General features: G+C 56.1%; 1 protein-coding gene across 3 annotated transcripts in view; it reads left to right on the top strand.

Moving 5' to 3' along the window:
* The window catches only part of ZFYVE28 (zinc finger FYVE-type containing 28), a 109,411-nt gene that overhangs the window by 74,637 nt on the left and 22,443 nt on the right, over positions 1-12,331 (top strand). The gene's annotated exons all lie outside the window — the stretch shown is intronic.

Genomic DNA, 12,331 nt, shown 5'->3' with positions numbered 1-12,331 from the left:
TGTAGTATATAGTTGTAATAGGTATATAGTTCTTCCCTATATGCCCCTCTATTATTGACTTCTAATTGTATTGTCATACATTTGTTCTGGTTCATGGAACTGATTTCTAGTATTTGTACAGTTGATCATGGACATTGCCCACCATAGGATTCAGTTTTATACATTCCCATCTTTTGACCTCCAACTTTCCTTCTGGTGACATATACGACTCTGAGCTTCCCCTTTCCACCTCATTCACACACCATTTGGCACTGTTAGTTACTCTCACATCTTGCTACCAACACCCCTGTTCATTTCCAAACATTTAAGTTCATCCTAATTGAACATTCTGCTCATACTAAGCAACCACTCCCCATTCTTAAGCCTCGTCCTATATCTTGGTCCCTTATATTTCATGTCTATGAGTTTACACATTATAATTAGTTCCTATCAGTGAGACCCTGCAATAATTGTCCTTATGTGTCTGGCTTATTTCACTCAGTATATTGCCCTCGAGGTTTTGTCATCAACCCATTTTTTTTTTAATATGGTTTTGTTCACTCACCCCACATTCTATCCTAAGTAAATAATCGATGGTTCTCTGCATGGTCATACATTTATGTGTTCACCACCTTCACCACTATCTATATAAGGGCATCTACATTTCTTCCACAAGGCAGGAGGGAGAGTCAAAGAAGGTAGAGAGGCAAAAGGAAGAGGAAAAAAAAATGACAGTGAGGAAGCAGCAAAAGGAAAAATAACCTTAAATCAAAGTAGAATAAAGCATCAGACAATACCACCAATGTCAAGTGTCTAACATGCCTCCCCTATCCCCCCCTCTTATCTGCATTCACCTTGGTATATCACCTTTGTTACATTAAAGGAAGCATAATACAATGATTCTATTAGTCACAGTCTCTAGTTTATGCTGATTGCATCCCTCCCCCAATGCCTCCCATTTTTAACACCTTGCAAGGTTGACATTTGCTTGTTCTCCCTCATAAAGGAGCATATTTGTACATTTTATCACAATTGTTGAACACTCTAGATTTCACCAAGTTACACAGTCCCAGTCTCTATCTTTCCTCCTTTCTTGTGGTGTCTCACATGCTCCCCACCTTCCTCTCTCAACCATATTCATAGTTACCTTTGTTCAGTGTACTTACATTGTGCTACCATCTCCGAAAATTGTGTTCCAAACCACGCACTCCTGTCTTCTATCACCCTGTAGTGCTCCCTTTAGTATTTCCTGTAGGGCAGGTGTCTTGTTCACAAAGTCTCTCATTGTTTGTCAGAAAATATTTTGAGCTCTCCCTCATATTTGAAGGACAGCTTTGCTGGATACAGGATTCTTGGTTGGCGGTTTTTCTCTTTCAGTATCTTAAATATATCACACTACTTCCTTCTTGCCTCCGTGGTTTCTGCTGAGAGATCCGCACATAGTCTTATTAAGCTTCCTTTGTATGTAATGGATCGCTTTTCTCTTGCTGCTTTCAGGATTCTCTCTTTGTCTTTGACATTTGATAATCTGATTATTAAGTGTCTTGGCGTAGGCCTCTTCATATCTCTTCTGTTTGGAGTACGCTGCGCTTCTTGGATCTGTAATTTTATGTCTTTCATGAGGGATGGGAAATTTTCATTAATTATTTCCTCTATTATTGCTTCTGCCCCTTTTCCCTTCTCTTCTCCTTCTGGGACACCAATGATACGTACATTATTGTACTTTGTTTCATCCTTGAGTTCCCGGAGACGTTGCTCATATTTTTTCATTCTTTTCTCCATCTGCTCCTTTGCGTGTAGGCTTTCAGGTGTTTTGTTCTCCAGTTCCTGAGTGTTTTCTTCTGCCTCTTGAGATCTGCTGTTGTATGTTTCCATTGTGTCTTTCATCTCTTGTGTTGTGCCTTTCATTTCCATAGATTCTACTAGTTGTTTTTTTGAACTTTCGATTTCTGCCTTATATATGCCCAGTGTTTCCTTTACAGCCTCTATCTCTTTTGCAAAATCTTCTCTAAACTTTTTGAATTGATTTAGCATTAGTTGTTTAAATTCCTGTATCTCAGTTGCAGTGTATGTTTGTTCCTTTGACTGGGCCATAACTTTGTTTTTCTTAGTGTAGGTTGTAATTTTCTGTTGTCTAGGCATGGTTTCCCTGGTTACCCAAATCCTCACTGTGGTTTTAATTTGCATTTCCCTAATGACTACTGATGCTGAGCATCTTTTCACGTGCTTATTGGCCATATGTATACGCTCTTTGGTGAAGTGGCTGTTCAAATCTCTTGCAGTTTTTTTTTCCTGATTGTGTTGTTTTCTTACTGAGTTTTGAGAGGTTTTTATATATTCTGGATACAGGTTCTTTATCAGATATGTGACATGCAGGTGTTTCCTCCCAGCCTTTTCATTCTAACTAACTTTCAAAGAGCAGAAGTTCTTAATTTTGATGAGGTCCATTTAATTTTTTTCTTTTATGCATCAAAAATGATCCATCTATTTTTGGTGTCATAACCAAGAAATCTTTTCCTAACTGAAGGCCACAAAGGCTTTTCCTCTGTTTTCTTCTAGAAGTTTTTCATTCAGGTCTATGATAAATTTTGAGTTCATTTTTTATAAACATGGTGAGGTGTGTGGATCAGACAAGATGTGGTTTTTGCATATGGGTGTGCGGTTGTTGAAAATGGCCATCATTCTCCACTGATCCACCTCACACCTTTGTCAAGATCAGGTGCCCACATGTGGGGGACTTTTCTGGACCTTTGGCCTCTCTGCGATCTGTTGTTTGTACTGACACCAGCACCAAACCCTCTCGATTAGGGCTTTAAAATAAGCCTTAGAGTCAGGTAGCCTATGTCTCCAGCTTTGTTCTTTATCAGAGCTGTTTTGGCTATTCTGGATCAATACGAATTTTAGAACCAGCTTGCTTGCCAATTTCTGCAAAAAAAAAAAAAAAAAAAAGGGCTGTTGGGATTTTGGTGGGATTGTATTGAAACTATAGATCAATTTGGGGAGAACTGACACCTTTACAATATTGTTTTTTTATTCATGAACAAACGTGTCTTTCCGTTAGGTTTTCTGTTATGTTTCTCATCAATGTTTATAGTGGTGCTTTGCACATATTTGTCAGATTTATCCCTAAGTATTTTATAATTTTTGATGCTATTTTAAGTGGTATTGTTTTTTTAATTGCAATTTCCAATTGTTGCTAATATATAAAATTATAATGATTTTTTATATTGATCATCTTATATCCTGCAACACTGCTAAACTCACTTTATTAGTTCTGGTAGTTCTTTTGAAGATATCCTAGGCCTTTCTACAGATAGAAGTTCACATTGTCTACAATACAGATTTACTTTTCTTTTCCAAATGGATGCCATTTATTTCTTTTTCTTGCATTTTGCACTGTCCAGAAGCTCCAGTACAAGGTAAATAGAAGTGAAGACATGGGATATTTTTGCCTTGTTCTTGATCTCAGGGGAAAGCGTTCTGTCTTCTGCCATTAAGCGTGATGCTAGCTGTACAGTTTTCACAGATGCCATTTGCCAGGTTGTGGATGTTCTCCTTCTATTCCTACTTTGCTGAGAGTTTTTTTTTTTTAATGAAGAATACATGTTGGATTTTCGCACGCTTTGAGATGATCATTTAGTTTTTCTATTTAAGCCTGTTAACGTGACAGGATCTTGTTCTGGTTTGCTAAAGTTGCCGTTAGGCAAAATACGAGAAACAGGTTGGCTTTTATAAAAGGGGTTTATTAGGTTGCAAACTTACAGTTCTGAGCCCATAAAAGTGTCCAGACTAAGGCATCAACAAGAGGCTACCTTCACTGAAGAAAGGCCGATGGCATCTGGAACTCCTCTGTCAGCTGGGAAGGCACGTGGCTGGCATCTGCTGGTCCTTTGCTCCCAGTTATGGTTTCCAAATGGCTTTCTCCAAAATGTCTCTGGGCTTCTGTCTCTCTTAGCTTCTCTCTCCCAGCCTGTCTGCATCCTTGCTTGTTCTCCCAGGGTGTTTCTCTCTAAGTGTCTGGGATCCTCTCTTAGATTCTCTGGGGCAAACTCTGGACTTCATCTCTTAGCTTAGCATCTCCAAACGTCTGGGTCTGTGTCGGCCCTTAGCTTCTCCTGGGGACAAACTCTGGATTATATCTTAGCTTCTCTCCGTGAGCTTTCTTAAAGGACTCCAGTGGACTAATTCCTGGATGGGTGGGGTCACACCTCCTTGGAAATGATCTAATCAAAAGGTCTCACCTACAGTTGGGTGGGTCCCATCTCCATGGAAACGTTTAAAAGGTCCCACAAGACTGGATGAAAAGGCCATGGCTCTCCTGGGGTCCATGACAGCTTCAAACCGGCACAGATGTTGAACCAACCTCACGTTCCTGGGATGAGCCCCACCTGGTTGTGTCGTCTTATCCTTTTTATATATTGTTGGCTTTGATTTGCTAAGGTTTTGTTAAGAATTTTGCATTTATGTTCACGAGAAACGTTGGGCAGTAGCTTTCTGCTGTTTAATGCCCTTTTCAGGTTTGGGCACCTGTAGATCTTGGACGCTAGAGGGAGTTGGGGAAGCGTTGCCACATCTTCAGTTTTCTGAGGAGTCTGTGTGGAATTGCTATTATTTCTGCCTTAAACAGTAGCCAGAGCCACCAGCACATTTGCCCCTGGGCCTCGAGTTTTCCTTGAGGGGAGGTTTGTAACGACAAGTTGAATCTCTTTACTAGATGGAGACCACTGGTTTATCGGTTTCCGATTCAGCGAGTGGTGCGCTCATTCGTCCCGCGTTGCACGGCCTCAGACCCTGCCCAGCCTCCCGGCCTCCCCGACGGTGCCCAAGGTTCCCCCTGCCCGCCTCCCCTGACAGCTGACCAGCCAGCCCTGTACTCTCCGGACCCCCTGCACCCCCCAGGCCCTCCCTGCAACGCCCAGCCTCCCCTGCACCCCCGGCCCCTCCCTGCACCCTTCGGCCCTCCCTGCACCCCCTGGCTCCCCCCTGCACCCCCCGGCCCCCCTGCATCCTCCGGCCCCCCTCTGCACCCCCCAGCCCCCCCTGCACCCCCGGCCCCCCCTGCACCCTTCGGCCCTCCCTGCACCCCCTAGCCCCTGCCCCGCACCCTCCAGTCCCCCTGCAGCCCCCAGCCCCCTCCGCACCCTCCAGCCTCCCTGCACCCTTCGGCCCTCCCTGCACCCCCTGGCCCCCTCCTGCACCCCCCGGACCCCCCGCACCCTCTAGCCTCTCCCTGCAACCCCTGGCCCCTCCCTGCAACCCCGGGTCCCCCTGAACCCCCGGCCCCTCCCTGCAGTCTTCAGCCCTCCCTGCACCCCACGGCCCCCCCTGCATCCCCCGGCCCCTCCCTGCACCCTCCGGCCCCTCCTGCACCCCCACCCCCACCCCTCCATCAGCTCCCCAGAGGCTGGGCCTCCTCAGTGCATCTCCCGCTCGGGACATCACAGCCCCTTGGATCGCTGTCCCTCCAACTCTGCCTTATGTCCTTCCCTGTCCCTTCTCCATGGAGCCACGACTGTGCAACCCACCTGCCGCCTGGGGTGAGCTCAGCCCTTGTCCACACTGTGTGACCACAGGGAGCCTTGAGCACACAGTCCTGTGGCCACCGGTGGGCAGGCCAGGAGGGTCCGGCCTGATACCTGCTGCCATACCACCACGCCGGGCGGCCTACGGGACACACGGGGCCCATCCCAGAGCCCACCCTGGGGGTCTTGTGCTCTGTGGCCCTCCCGGCCTCCCCACGCCTCGTTCCCAGCGCTGGACGTGGCCGAGGGTGCCGACAGTGGGAAACACTCGTCCTCACTTGGGGGAGAGGAGGCGCTCCCGGGCAGTGCGGGACCTCCTGGAGCTCCCAGCCCACCCGTCTCCTCACCACCCCTGCCGAGGAGGGGCTGGGTCCCCGATACACAGCCCACCCCACCCCCGGCTGCCTGGAGCCGGCCGCAGCCCCCCAGCACTGCCCACCCTGTTGCTTCTCAGGGGGTGTCAGAACGACCCAGACTGAGACCATCGGGGCAGGACTCCCAGCCTTTCTGCACTGGGGGGCCGGGCGGCAGACCCCAGCCCTGGGAGCAGGGAGAGTCCCGCCTGACAGCCCCAGGGACCCACTTCCTGCGTCTTCACCGAGGCAGCGCCAGGAGAAATGGGTGTACACTGCTGATGGGCACCGCGGGGCCGCCTGGGACAGCCGCGTCCACAGCCGAGTTCAGGGTCTGCTGCTGGATCCACCAGCCGCGGGGGCTTCTGTGCAGAGAGCCCTAAAAGCAGCCGCTGCCCGGAGAAAGCCTAGAGGTGGGTCAGGAGAGGGGAGCAGACGCTCCGTCCGCTTGTGCGGCAGCTATGGCAGTCTGCGCGCTCTGCTTCGCTGCCTTTCCTGACTTTCCCGGCATGTCCTGAACACATATTGCGTCTGTGAGTAAAAAGAAAATTAAAGTAAATAAAAATTGAATGCAAGTTAAAAGTAAAATGAAGTAGCTGAGAGTCGGGTGTGGGCTGGCGTGAGGCATCAGCGGGCCCTCCCATGCCCGTGGGTGCCCGAGGTCTGGGGCCCGGGGCCCAGCTCAGCCCAGGGCTCGGGTTTGCTGAGGCGGCAGGAATGCGTATTCCAGAGAAGGGGGGCTTCTACATGGGGGCTCATTAGCTCCCGATTCACAGTTCTAAGGCTCACGGGGGTGGCAGGACGACACCTGGACTCTGCAGAGGGGCCGCCGGCTCTCTGCTGGGCCTCCCCTCCCGGCTTCCATTGCTTCAGCCTCTGGATTAGGGACGTCCTCTCTGTTTTTGTGGGTCCTTTCTCACCTTCTCCAGGGCTTTTTTCTGAACTCTCTGGGCTTTTTTTGTGTCTTTTGTCCTCTTACAAAGGGCTCCAGCGAGAGTCCAAGGCCCACCTTGAGTCACATCTCACTTGGAACAACCTGACCACGAGGTCCCACCCACGACAGCTCGGACCCCACTGGGGTTAAAAGAACACGGCCTTTTCTGGGTGACACAGCACCACACCAGCGCCCCTGGCTCTCCGGGCACTTCTGATCTGTGTGGAGGATGGAGGAGGGGTTTTTGCCTTAGGAGGAGTTGGGGGACAGGACAGCACCCCGAGTGATGGCCTGGGTGAGCCCAGAGGGTCCGGGGAGGGGCCACCGGAGGAACTGATTGCTGAGGCCGGGGAGCCCTGGGCGCCAGCAGCTGATTTGGGGAGATGGGGTTGGCCCCGCCCAGCCCTGCTGAAACCCCAGCTCCCGGAGCCCCAAATCAGGAGACACCCCAGGCTGGTCAGCCAGTGGCACTGGGCTTTCCCATGTGGACAAAGCCAGGTGGGGGATGTCACTCAGGGCCTGGTGGGTGGGCATGAGGGGCTGGGAGCTGGGGGGCTTCAGAGGGGTCGCCATGGCAACGTGGAGGCTGCCGAGCTCTCAGGGCCTGTGGGGGAAGACCCCTGAGGTCCACTCGGCCCAGACCCCCACTGCTCCCTCGGCCATCAGGGTGGGGGCCCCAGGGATCCTAGCCCTGTGCCTGAGCCCTGATGGCGTGTCGTGGACCACCTGCCTGTCACCCCACCTCAGAGCCAGCCTCCGGGGGCAGGACTGACCCTGCCTTCTGGACTGGGCCAGGCCAGGGTCGTGGGCTTGGGAGGAAGTGGGGCGTGGGGCGTGGACCGCGAAGGCTGCTCCTTCCGAGTGGGATTCAGCTCGTGAACTGGGGCACTGCCTCGTTAGAAGAAACAGGAAACGAGCTCCTTTCAGGGCCCCCAGGCCCCCCAGCCAGCCCCCCATCTTCACGGTGCTCTTGGAGCCCCCCACGGGACAGCAGTAGAGACGGACAGCCTAACGTGGGCACCAGGGGGCGGGGGGCTGCCCCTGAGCCCGTGCGCCCCGAGGCCCCCGCACCTGTGGTTTCGGCCGGCAGCTCCCCTGCTCTGTGTTGATTTCTCGGTGTTGTTCTGTCGGGACCGTCCCACCACCCGGGGCCGCAGGCGTTCCGAGCACGTGGCAGCTTGAAGCTGTAAGGACCCCGAAAAGCGTGTTCTTAAATCTGATCCCTTCCTGTGGGTGTGGACCCATCACAGGTGGGACCCGATGATGAGGCGGCTTCAGGTAAGCGGCCTTAATCCTATTCCCGGAGAACTTTATAAGCGGGATGAAAACAGAGCGGGGAGGGAGCCGCGGAGGCAGGAGCTGAAAGCAGTGGAACCGGGAGAGAAGCGTGAGGCCAGCAGAGCCGCCCGTGCCCGGCCGTGTGGCAGGGGAGCCCGGGGTCGCCGGCAGCCAGTCTTCGGAAGAAAGCATCATCTGATGACACCTTGATTTGGGCATTTTCCCAGCCTCTAACCATAAGCGAGTCAATTCCTGTTGTCCCAGCTGGACCACTTCGTGCAATTTGCTTCGACGCAGCCTAAGAAACGAAAACACTGCACCGTCCCTTGTGAAGTGGCGTGAGTGGTCCCATTTTACGGAGGAAAACCCTGTGGACCGGACGTGGTGTGACCGACCCGCTGGACACGGCTGCTCAGGGGCTGAGCGGGACTTGGGCCAGGATGGCTGGACCCCAAAGCCGGGTCCCGCAGTGGCTGGGGTGACCTGCTGAGACCCCCGTCCCCACACACAGGGCCCGAGCATGCAGACCCCTGTCACCTGCATTAGCCAGTCGTCCGCCTCTGCTGGCCCTCATCGCTGCACCCACTCACCCCCCAGGGCTGCTCCCCCCGGTCCGAGCATGTGTGTCCGAGTCCTGGGCCTCCCTGACCAGTGACTGACCAAGGGCGTGGCTGTGTCATCAGCCGCAGGTCACCCCTCCCAGAACCTTCCAAGGGTTGCAGGCGGGGACCCGGGTGGCACTCAGAAAGTGCAGCAGGGGCAGAGGGACGCAGAGGGGCTCCTGGCTGCACTGAGCCCCGGCTCCTGGGCTTTCCAGAGCCTTCCACACCTCCTGTTCTGTCGTGTGGGTGGTCCAGGTCCGAGGGGCCGGGCTGGGGTTGCGGTGGGGCTGCATTCCTGCCATGGTCAAGCAGGCGTGGTGGCTGCGGAGACTCGGCCGGACACCCCTCCGCTGGCAGAGGCCAACTTACCCCTCCTTAAAGGAGGCACCAAAGTGTTGTCTGCAGGGCGTCTGGCAACTGAGATCAAATCCACCCAACGTGCGATGGCTGGTAACAGAGGCCCGTCCTTGGGTTGCTGCTGGGTGGTGGTGGGGATGGGGACACGTGCCCACCCGGGCCTTCCTCCTGGAGGCCATCGCTCGTGGGCTGCTCGGAGGGCACGGGTGCTCGGCTCGGCGAGGGACCCTTCCCTGGGAGGACCGCTGGGGCGGTGTGTGCCAGCTCTGCAGGGGTCAGGCCGAGCCTGCCCGCAGCTTCCTGCTCGCCCCTCATGGCCCTCTGCAGGGACCGGACCGGCCGCAGCCTCGGGCAGCCCTGACACCTGTCCCTGAGGCCATCCGGGCGCTGCCCTGGGAGGCTGGGGGCACCGGTGATGCCCTTGTTCGGTCTGTCTTTACAGTGAGTGAGGACCCTCTTGTGGGTGAGAGGACCCCCGGCCTGGCCTCGCTCAGGTTCCCGGCCACGGTGGCCACAGCCAGCCCGGCACAGGCGCCCGGAGCAGCAGGGGCTTTGCCTGAGTGGGCCGCGGCCGCCGGCACCTGGGCACTGTCCCCTGCGTCCTTGGACAGCATGATGGAGCGAGACCCCCAGGGAGGGCTGGGGGCGCCTCACCGGCCCCCACGGAGCCCCGGGCGGGGTAACCAGGACACGCGCACACTGGCACACTCACACAGCCACACGTGTGCACACATGAGCACGTGCGGCCACTCACACGTGAACGCAGATGTGACGTTCCTACACACGCACACGTAAGACATGTTCACACACACTAGGAATACACACTCGTACACACGAACGCACATCCACCCGCAACACGCAAACACACATGTACACACACATGATGCAGGCACGTATCCACACACTAGCAATGCACACACACACACACACACATGCATACATACACACAATACACACACACAGTGTACACACACGCACCTACGCACACACACAGTACACACTCACATGTACATGCTCACACACACAAATACACGGTTGTACACCTCCATTTACACACACAGACACGGACACACTGACACACCCCACACTCACACACCCGCATGCACACGCACACGCACTCAAAGGAACACGCTCTTCACGGCCCCGAGCGCCCCGCAGCCGCCGCACTCCCGGGCCCTGCCCTCGGTTTCCTGGTGGCCGTGGCCGGGGCCGCAAACGGGGGCTTCAAACGGCGGAGTTTACTCCTCGACAGCTCCGGGGCGGGAGTCCGGAATCAGGCCCCGGGGAAGGCCTCTTCTCGCCTCTTCTGGCGTCGGGGCTGCCGGCCCCCCGGGGGCTCCCGGCTCGTGGGCCCCTCCATCTCCCCCGAGGCCGTCTGCTCCCTTCAGGAGTGGACAGAGACCCCGTGGGGAGCCCCCCGAAGGCGCCGGGGCCTCCCCGCCTCAGCTGGTGCCCGGTGTCGTGGGGCTGCGAGCGGGCGCCCCACGGAGAGAAGCCGCCGCCCGGCCCTGCTCCGCCTTCAGTGCTCGACCCGCGGAGAGCGGACGGCGACCTGACGCCCCCGGAGAGGGTTTTCTGGGCTTTTCTACATCGATTACCACGTGGGCCCTAGAGGATTTGAATCGTAACCGCTCGTGCAGCCGGACCGCTTCCTCCCCGCGCTCCCCACGCCGCCACCTTACCCGGACTGACAGTTGCGACGCTGGTGGCCGCGCTTTCACTCACGGGTATTTAAAAATGTCGCCTCCGCAAGGTGAATGCATTTCCTTATTATTTCTCGGCTTGTTTTCACACCCTCCCAAGGACGCCTCGCCGGACGCAAGGGAAAAGGGCTCAGTGCCCGCGCCAATGCCCACCCAGGGGCCTCCGTCCTGCCCGAGCCTCGGGGCACTGCCCGTGGGGCGTGAAGCGAGGGTCCGGGCTGAGCAGGGGGCTCCTGGGAGGACCCCGGGGGGCCGTGCGCTGAGTGGCCTGTGTCACTGAGCCGCCACCAGCAGCTGTGGCCGGGAGCATTGAGCCCTCGGCATCCGGCCGCCACCCCACTGGGGCTGCTTGTTACCACAGTGCAACCAAGGCCACCCTGACGGGTACAAAGGCCCAGGTCTCAGGATCTGGGCTGTCGCCGACGGGTTCCTCATAGGGGTGCCGGACCGGGGGGCGCCTTCCAGGTGATGCACACGTGCCGTGGCTGCTGGAGCCTTCCTCGCCTGCTGGGAGTTGCATCTCGCCCGTGGCCATCGGTTCCTGAGAACCAGGAGTCCCTGCGCCCCCCGCACACGGCGTGCTCTCCACGCATCACTCCACCAGTAGACCCTGGGCACCCTCTTGTAGGGTGGGGTGGGGTACCCTGGAAGGTGAGATGTGGAGGCCACAGGACACCAGCTCCCGCGTCCTCCTGGGACGGCTGGGGGACCCCTCCCCTCCTTGCTGCCACTGGGCCATGGGCACAGCTCTGGGTCCCAGTGCCCCCTGCCTCTCTCCCCGTGCCCGGCCCTCCCCCATATCCTATTTGTGTCCCTCCCTGTGGACCTGACATGGAGCCACACAGGAGGGTGGACCCAGGCTTTGCAAACATCAGCACCCACTGGTCAACACCCCTGCCCAAGGATGGTCACCTGCAGGACGGGTCCAGGTCCTGACCCCCGGCCGTGGTGTGGACTCTGCCGGATGCTCTTGGAAGGTCTTTAAGATGACGCCCTGCAGAGCCGGGCAGGCTCCTCCCGTACAACTGGAGTCCTCGCAAGGGGAGGGTGTCAGGTGCAGTCGGCAGACGCCGGCTGAGGGGACCCAGGGGACAGCTGGCCTCATGCCGGGTGGACCCCGAGCTGTGGGGTCGCGGAGCGGAGGGACCCCCGGCCTGCAGCCCCCGGAACGGCTGGCAGCACCTTCCTGTGGTCCCACCGAGCCTGGCTCCCGTCACTGCGGCCAGCAGATGGGACGCTCCCCGTCACCGGCGTCACACACACTTGTGCACACTGTCTCTGGTGTCACCGTGGACTCCTGCCTCCCACAGTGCACCAGGGCTCGCCACGACAGTCGCAGCTGCTTTCCTAGGTGGGCCCTGGGAGCCCCTTCTCCTCAGCCAGACTCACACTCTGGAACCTTCCTCACTTTCTGACAACAACAGGACACTCTGGGCTCAAGATGTGGAATAGACCCTTCAAGGGAGCTGGTGTGGTTGGGTGGAAACGGTTTAGGGGGAGCCTGGGGGCCAGCGGTCAGTGCCGTGTGGGGTCCACTATTGGCCAGGCCGGGTGAGCAGAGGGAGCTTCTTGAGGTCACACGTTGTCTTGGTCCCCTGAGCCG

Source organism: Choloepus didactylus, chromosome 3 (genome assembly GCF_015220235.1).
Source record: "Choloepus didactylus isolate mChoDid1 chromosome 3, mChoDid1.pri, whole genome shotgun sequence".
Classification (NCBI taxonomy): domain Eukaryota; kingdom Metazoa; phylum Chordata; class Mammalia; order Pilosa; family Megalonychidae; genus Choloepus; species Choloepus didactylus.
This window is presented reverse-complemented; position numbering and strand designations above follow the sequence as displayed.